The 5,882-nt window shown below is 52.6% G+C and overlaps 1 non-coding gene across 1 annotated transcript; it reads right to left on the bottom strand.

Annotated features, from left to right (window-relative positions):
* Nucleotides 1–662: 662 nt before the first annotated feature.
* Nucleotides 663–851, bottom strand: LOC134946673 (U2 spliceosomal RNA). Its single transcript, XR_010182321.1, has one exon. It is a non-coding gene; the product is annotated as a U2 spliceosomal RNA (small nuclear RNA).
* Between the last annotated feature and the right edge of the window lie 5,031 nt (nucleotides 852–5,882).

Here is a 5,882-nt window from a genome sequence, read left to right as displayed (position 1 = left end):
GGTTACTCACTGTTTGAAGAGAGGAGCACACGGCAGGCTTTGCAGACACTGAGTATCACAGCCTTACAGACTTCTGCAAGATTCTTTCACACTCTGAGAGCACTAGCAGTCCAAGTTAAACTTCTTCTGACACCATGTTTTGTTCATATGTTTGTAAATCCAGTCATCAGGACACAGAGACATGTGAGTTCACTGCTGTGCTGTTTTTATTCCATCACCAACTACAGGCACACTGCACACTGGACCACCCACTTCCCAGCATCCCCCTGGACCTAGGGACTATCACTGAAGATTCAGGCTTACACAGATTAGTAAGGGAGTGTCTACAAATATTAAGCATTCTAATACACTAACATCACAGGCGCCTACCCTGGAATCCCTTAGGAGTGGAGGACCACCTTAATTCTGAAGTGTTTATGGAATAGACTTGGTGCTCTGTTTTTGTGATCCTATAAAACAGGTCTGTTTTTCCGCTGGTGCCTCTGTTGCATTGAGGCACCACTGGCACTGCCCCCAACACTTGCAACCCTTAAGATGATGATCTCGGGCAAGCACATCTGGTGGGTGTAGCTGCGACGGTAGGTACGTGGACCCACCGGTAGTGATCCGTGAGTTTCCTGAACCCAGCATTCACTAACCACTGACTTAATCATAAGCTCTGCAAGCAGAGAATGTCATAGTAGTACTGCAGTACCTGGTTAATGCGCAGAGTGGACAGAGCAAGCTCTTTACCCATCACCCTGTTCTAAATATTCATATTATATATGGCTCCCAGAAAGGGGGCGTATCAGACATGAAACTAATAATAACAGATACTACCGTTGATCTTGGCCAGAAGGCCGAAAGGCGATGCACAGGCATTTATAATGCCTATTTTTTTATATTATTATTTATTTATTTTTATTTTAACCGCCTAGCATAGGAAGCTTTCAAACTCCTGCATATGCCGCATAAACATGGCCGGATTATAGGAGGGGCGACAGGGGCAGTCATCATGGGGCCCCCACACATAGGCAGACTCTTGCGGGGCACCAAGGTATGTGCACCCCCTGCGGTTTAGGAGCATTTAAATATGCAGTAACACCCTGGCCTGCCTGCCCACCTCCTGCATGAGGCTGGCTGTCACCAGGGTGCCTTCAAAGATGCCGTCCTGCCACCACTGCGCCCAGCCCCAGAAGCATACTGACCTGACCGTATGCAGCTCCGTGAAGGGGTCTGTGAAAGTGTCTCCGTGAAGTCTCACTCCTTATAGCGGGTGCACCTCCACTCTCCAGGTGATCGTGGGTGCACCTCCAAACTCTCCTAGCGATCGCAGGTGGGTGCACCCCCACTTATTCACTCTCCTGACTAACAGCGGCCGACGATTGTGGGTGCACTACTGCAACTCCCCCCCTGCAATTAAGGGTACAAGCCCCCCCCCCCTGCAATTGTGGGTACAATCTTCCCCACCCCCCGCTCTCCCCCGATCCACCCGCTCTCAGTGAAGTAAGGGGGGGGGGGTTGACCCCTTCTGCGGTCACCATGCTATCTCTCCAGATGCATATATATATATATATATATATATATATATACACACACATATGTATATATATACATATACATGTATACATACACACATATATATATATATATATATATATAATATTAACTCTGATAAATTTTATTGATGGGGCCCCCACACGTGTGTTGCCCAGGGGCATCCACAGACCTCAATCCGGCCCTGCGCATAAGCATCATAAAGCCAGCTGGTGATGCTTTCTTGTTTTAACCCTGCTACTTACCAATGGCCTGCATAATCCAGCAGCCTACAGAAATGGGTCTCTTGTGGTTATGTATTAGATATCAGTTTTCCGTGTCATGGGAAAGCACAGCATACCTCCCAACTGTCCCGATTTTCGCGGGGCAGTCCCTTTTTGTGGGACTATCCTGCTTTCCCACCAGCGGGCCGCAGTGTCCCACAGTGGGGGGGGGGGGGGCGCAGTTGGGAGGCTCCTGCACTCGCTGCTCTGCTTAGCAGAGGTGCGGAGAATAGACGATGCGCGAGTCTATTCAGAGGAGACAGAAGGAGAGGGGGCATGACAGCAGCTCAAAGAGCGCTGGGTATGCCCCCCTCAGTGACAAAAATGGAGGTGTTAGCAATCGCGGGCCATCCAGCAAAGCCATGCACTCTTTTCCATAGGCCACACCCCTTTTGGGGCTCCCGCACGCTATACGCGCGCAGATGTCCCTCCTTGCTAGAGACAGAAGTTGGGAGGTACTCCACACAGCCAGGGTCGTGATGGGCACAGAAGCCCTCAACCCCAGCGATGTGAGGCAGCAATGCCAATCTCTGATAGACAACCCCCTTTGAACAGGTATTCCTGTTTATTTTTTTGATATTGAGTTATCTATCTTCTGGAGGGAAGGTAAGGCTGGATGTGAATTTCTTAGTCACATGAATTATCATATTAGGCAGACTCCATGGTCTCCTGAATGAGTTACCAGTTAACTCCTTAACGGGGACTTTTCTGTGTACATAAATATCTGGTATATTTACACAGATCTTATAGCATAATAATTGCTCTACTCCTAAGGTAGAGAATTTCTATAAGCCTCACACGTCAGATGCATACGCGCGCCACTCAAGCACACTTTTCTTTTTAAATAAAGACACAACAACTGTAATTGGCATGAAAGGGGTCAGCTTTTATTTTCTGACTGAGGGGAAGGCCTATTAATACTAAAACTAATATGTAGACTTCCCTCTCTAACTAAGGTGGCGGGGAGAAGAACTGTTAAACATGATAAAAACGTAACATGGGTGATCAACATTATAATACAGAAAAACAAGCAATAAAACATATGTGTGAGGGAGCCTTCTGCCCCAGATGTTCCGGGATCGGCCTCCTGCCTCCATCCCAGACATCGGAAATCAAAACTCCAAGGACAGGGGTCGACCTTCTGCCACTACCCCTGCCCACCAACAGTTGTAGGGACGGAGGTACACTCCGCCCCTACTGGGTAAAAATTGGGCCACCGGCCCCGACATCCATATATGTTTATATCTATCATATGGACCCACCTGGTATCATATGGACCCACCTGGAAAGAGGTCCTAGGTCAGCAGCCTATATGTATGACAGACCAGCCCCTATCCACAATCCAGCCAATTAAGATCCTGAACGTTTTCCCTAAGTTCCTCCCACCACAAAACATTAACCCCTTCCATGCCAAGGTGATGCATTGAGAGGCGCGCCGCAAGCCCAGCTCGGTCACATTATATGCCCTACGCAGTCTTAACCTCTTAAGAAGCAATATCTTAAGTTTTGGCAGCATCTAGCCAGTTTACCCTTCAGACATATGGGGTCATTCTGAGTTGATCGCACGCTGACGATTTTCACCACGCTGCGATCAGGTCTCTACTGCGCATGCGTATGCACCGCAATGCGCACGTGTGTTGTACGGGTACAATGCGGATCGTTGCTGAGCTATGGATTTAATGAAGAATCCATATGCACAGCAGATCGCAAGAAGATTGACAGAAAGAGTGCGTTTATGGGTGTCAACCGACCGTTTTCTGGGTGTGGTAGGGAAAACGCAGGCGTGTCTGGGCGTTTGGAGGACGGGTGTGTGACGTCAATTCCGGCACCAAAAAGGCTGAAGTGATCACAAGGGCTGAGTAAGTTCAGACCTACTCTGAAACTGCAGAAAACGTTTTTGCAGAGCTCAGCTGCACAGGCTTTCGCACACTTGCAAAGCAAATATACACTCCCCCGTGGGCAGCGACTATGCGTTTGCATGGCTGCTAAAAACAGCTCGCAAGCGATCAACTCGGAATGAGGACCATAGTACAAACACATAGGCACACTGTGGTCTATGTAATCATTTCCCTCCTCTGCCTATAGGCAACGTTGCATCCACATTAGGGTGTGGATGATGGCTGCGGAGAATCACACCACACAGAAGAAAACCAGTCTTAAAGAATTCGAGGGCCAAATAGGCCTGAGAATAAATAAGCGTCCTGGTTTTTTAAGGAAGGAAGCCTGGGGCTGGGAATGGGAGAAGGGGGGGGGGGGGGGGGGAGGGGAGGGGGAAGGGGAGTGTAGAGCAGGGAGATAGCATAGCAGCATCCTGTAGGAAAAAGGGGAGGAGAGTTACCTAGGAGGTACAAAAGGTCAGGAAGGGCAGGCAGGCTTCCTCTTTCATGCTGAACAAGGATCTAAGAAGGCACCCAGGAATCCAAGGAAGGAATAAGTATCTTTTTTTACTTCAACCCCTCCCTCCACCTCTCCTCACACACACGCACGGCAGCCTTGTACCCCAGGGCCCAGGGTACCTCTCTCTCCCACCCCTGATCCTCTGTCGCTGGCCAGCTCCACATCCAAGGGCACAGGGTACACACTCCAATGGTGACCCTGCTGCAGCATGCCCAGGCCAATGAGGCATGCCCCCCCAAAGCACCTTATCCAGGCCTATGTCCCCCCTTCCACGCCCGCCTGCAGTATGCCCGCACGCCTTACCAACAACCCCCACGGGCTGAATGCGGCGGTGGCAGCGGGTGGCCCGGGCCTCGGTTTTCCCCCCGGCAGTCGTGGCTATTGTGCACCGGGATGGAGCGAGACGACCACTCCTCCGGCTCCGGCGGGAGTGTTCCCCCCGCCTGGTTACAGGCCACATCCACCCCGGCTGCCCCCGTCCGCGAGGCAGCTATGTGCCTCACGGGACCTCCACGCGGGCCGCGTACGACGGGGAGGACAGGTGCCCCCCCCCACAGTCTCGGCTATCATGAGGCGGCCCAGAGGCTACGTCCGGCGCACCGGTAGCCGGCCCCCATGCTGTCACGCCCCCCCCCCTTCTGGTGCCGAGTGACCGCATCACGCACGGCATCGGGTAACAAAGCAGGGGGACGGCACCTCCCCCCTTCCCGGTGCCGTGCGATCGCGCTACGCTCAGCGCCGGCCAATGGCAGGCACCTACCCTGGCTCCGGCGGGACTGCCCCCCCCCCCCCCGCCGGAGCTCGTGTACCCGCTCCCCACGCCGCCTAGCACGCCGCAATTATGCCAGTCCTTTCCCCCGCAGCAGCCTTCCCCCTCCCCCCCCCCCACGCAGGCAGCACAGGCTGCATTGCGCAGCCACCATACCAAACAACAACCCAGGTGGAGTGGGGGCAGCAGCCGGGCAGTGCATCCCCCCCCCCACGGGTGGCAGGCAGGGCAGCACCTCCCCCCAGCCCATTACTCGCAATGAGCGAACTGTTGGCTCCCTGCTGCCCACCCCACCCCCGGTACCAGCAGCCAACATACCCACAATGCCACGCTGGCACTAACCAACACCCGTACGCGATTGGCAGCCAGCGCAGATAGATTACGCGCAATGGGCGGAGGGTAGGTAAGTTTTGGCAGCATGTTATATAGAATCCAGGCCGAGCGAAGCCTTAAACATCCTCTGCTACATGCACATGGTACAAAGCATGTACATCATGGCGGGGGCTGGGTGTGGAGGCAGTATGATGATAAGTTTTCGAAGAAGCAGGAAGGGTTGATGGTGATTCGCTTTTGATAAAAGACGTAGAAGTTGGAGGGGAGGTGCTATGCCTTTAATTTTGCACCGTGCAACAGAGGATTAGCTTACACATGCATGCGCTGTAACGCAACTCACCCTGCCAATGCTTGCAATTCTCCCCACTAGGAGTGACTAACAGCAATGCTGGAGTCTGCGGTTCATATCCCAAGTTGTTCTGATTTTACTTAAGAAGGAGCCAGGGAAGTCTATCTTTCCCAGAAGGGGGGGGTCGGCAAATGTGTTTGCAGTATGGCATACCAATCGTTCGAGCAGGCATTGGCAGCGGTGCAGGGCATTGGGGGGTGGGGAGGCGGGGGGCATTGCTAGCGAAAGTGGATAT

Source organism: Pseudophryne corroboree, chromosome 7 (assembly GCF_028390025.1).
Source record: "Pseudophryne corroboree isolate aPseCor3 chromosome 7, aPseCor3.hap2, whole genome shotgun sequence".
NCBI classification, from domain to species: domain Eukaryota; kingdom Metazoa; phylum Chordata; class Amphibia; order Anura; family Myobatrachidae; genus Pseudophryne; species Pseudophryne corroboree.
Note: the sequence above shows the minus strand (reverse complement) of the source record. Positions and strands in the feature narration are given on the sequence as shown.